This window comes from Musca autumnalis, unplaced genomic scaffold (genome assembly GCF_047663935.1).
Source record: "Musca autumnalis isolate F117 unplaced genomic scaffold, ASM4766393v1 scaffold_1, whole genome shotgun sequence".
In the NCBI taxonomy this organism is placed as follows: Eukaryota; Metazoa; Arthropoda; class Insecta; order Diptera; family Muscidae; genus Musca; species Musca autumnalis.
The window spans coordinates 111,426,983-111,430,203 of NW_027411644.1; positions in this window are offsets into that span (position 1 = coordinate 111,426,983).

Here is a 3,221-nt window from a genome sequence, read left to right on the forward strand (position 1 = left end):
TTCGTCAGGGGGTTGAGCAAAAAAGTTTGTGTTTTAAGCCTGTTTTTGAGAGAAAGAAGAATAACTTTATAGGGCCCAGAAGATGCGTTATTGTGGACGAAAAAGGTGAGAATATCAGAGGAAGTCGACGAGAAGAGAGTCTTTCTAGACGACTAGAAGGAGCCTTTATGGGCGACCAAAAGTGAGTCCCCAGAAGGGACTCTTTATAGACGTCCAGAAGGGAGATTACAGACGACCAGAAGGAGATTATAGATTATTTGATGGGAGTCTTCATAGATGACCAAACGGTAATCTTTGTAGAAGACTAGGAGGGAGTCTTCATAGACGACTTGAAGGGAGTCTGTATAGACGACCAGAAGGGAATCTTTATGTACGAACAGAAGGGAGTCCTTTTAGACGACCGGAAAGGAGTCTGTACGATCGGCCAGAAGGGTGTCTGTGTGGACGACCAGAAGGGGATCTTTATTGACGACGAGAAGGGAGTCTTTATAGACAACCAGGAGGGAATCTTTATGGTCGAACAGAAGGGAGTCTTTATCGACGACCAGGGGGGAGTCTTATGGGCGACCAGAAGGAAGTCTTTATGACGACCAGAAGGAAGCCTCTATAGACGATCAGAAGGGAGTCTTTTAGAAGACCTGAATTGAGTCTTTATGGTCGACAAGAAGGGAGTGTTTTTAGACGAGCTGAGGGGCGTCTTTGTCGACGAGCTGAAAGGCGTCATTTTAGACGAGCTGAGGAGCCACATTATCGATGAGCTGAAGGGCAGCTTTATAGACGAGTGGACTCGAGTCTTTGTAGGCAATCTATAACATAATACAATCGTGTGGAGTACAAACTTCGGCTTAGTAGACCACTTTCAACTTGACACAGCTGTTTAGCTGTTGCTATTTTTTATTATTTGTTTTTGATAGACTTAAAGTGCAGATAAATGCAACATTTTGTTGTGGTTGATTTTTTTGGTTGGTCTTCTTTTGATTTGTCTTCATAGCTGCAATCTAGGTATTTTTGTTATGATGTTGTTGTTTTTGGTGGCCACAGTATAATCATTGTCATTCTCATCGTCGCTGTTGTCGTCATCATCATCCACAGTTTGAACAACAAAAATCATCATCTTCATCGTTCAACGACGACGACGTCATGTGCGTTGCTAAAAAATTGTCTTTGGTGATGCTTTTTCCATGATGCTTTAACCTTTTTGCTTTGATTTTGATTGTTGGCTTGTTGTATTTGATGCTGTTGTAGTTGTTGTTTTGGTTCTTTTATTGTTTATACTATTCTGATGTTAATGTTAAAACCGTAAACTTTAGCAATAGTAATAGCGAAAGCAACAGCTATGGTCATAACAACAACATCAACAAAAGTCATCATATGAACATTCTGAGTGCCAGTGCCAGAAATCTGCAGGAAGATGTTGGAACAAAAATTTGAAGAGTTCTTGGAGTTCGTTATTGGTTCGTTGTTGTCATCATCATCTGTTCTCTTGTCGTAATCACATAGAGAAAGAAGACAGAAGAAAAAAAACAACAACATTACATGACTTTTGTATGTCCATATCTTTAGCTGATTCATAAACTACAACAAAACACTAAAACATCAACTGCAGCAAAAAGAACAACAAAAACTTTAACCACAATTGCATCAAAATAAAGAAGAAAACAAAAAATAACAAAATGTTGCAATCAAAAGACATGTTGTATCAAAACAGAAGACTGGACCTTTTTAGCAGAGCTAGAATTTCAGCTAGGGTGCAACAAAAAATATAAATAAATAAACAAAAATAGAAAAAGTGAAATCTTTTCCCTAAAGAGGTTAAGGGATTACTTTTGGGTTATGTTTTTAAAAATAATGAGTTGTAGTGAAAACGAAACATTAGAGACAATAGTTGTGTTCCAGAACCTGCAAAATAGTACTATATTGCACTATTTTTCAAATTTTTACTACAAAAGTGTTCCAGTACCCCTAAAAGTAGCAAAAATTTTACCCAAATTTAAGAGAGCAAACACAAAAATGGCTTTCTCTTCTGCTATTTTCTACTACACAAATTTTGTGTAGTAGAAAGTAGCAATGTTGTTTGACGTTTATTTGATAGAAAAGAAAAAAAATACATACGTCATACAATTGTGAAAACAAAAAATTAACAAAGATTTCTTTTGAATTTAAAAGAAATGGATAAAGATTTATTTCTACACATTCTGGATGATTCCAGTAGTGAGGATGAATTCGTGTTTGAGGAATCAGAGGACGAGGAGCTACTCGAGAATTTAGTACTGTCGGTAAAAGGTAAGTTGAAAAAATATAAGGAACAGGTCCTCCATGAGGTCCTGAGTAAAACGAGATACATTGTCTTCCACAAGACCATACTTCCAGAGAAATGTGCCATCCAAGTTCCGTAAGTATGGGTAAAATTTCCCTCTGAAAAATAAAAGTTTATGTGGACTGCCGGCCTTTGGATGGAATTTTAAGACCTTCACCTATGGATAGGATCCAAAAGCGGCTAATGCAAGTGAGAGAGTATTAGTCAGCTGCGCCGACAGAGATATACCCTCAGCCAAATTTCTAAGGAAGTATGGACTTGCTCACACAAAAACATGGGTATTTACGGAGCTTTAAATGGCCATATCTCGGGAAGTATGGACTTGAGCTAGACAAAATGTACTCGTTTTACTCAGAACCTCAAGGAGGACCTGTGGTATATATATTAACTTAATGCGGGACCGGGCATGAACTCGGCATATGCCAAGTATAACATGACTTTTGTAATTTTAATAATCTTAGGAAGACGAAACTCAATTATCAACTATAGCACGTCTGTTATCACGAAATACACGGAGGAAGAATTTAAAATGCACTTTCGCATATCCCGAACCATGTTTAACACACTATGTTCTATGTTTGCCGATAGCGAATATTACAAAAAGCTTCGTGCTGACAAAAGGATGTCCAGTGAGGACCATCTTGCAATTTTTCTTTGGTTCGCTGGACACGAAGCCAGCTGTTTCAAGGATATTTCAGATCGGTTCAACGTAACCATATCAACTGTAAGTCGGACGATAACGCGAGTTACAAACTTTTTGAGCCGCCTCAGCCCGCAAGTTATAAAATGGCCCACCGCTGAAGAAAAAGCTGCATCTAGCCAGTTTTTCAAAGCAAGATGTGGATTTGCAGGCGCCATTGGTAAGATGAATACAAATAGTTTATCGTGTTATTAATAAATATGG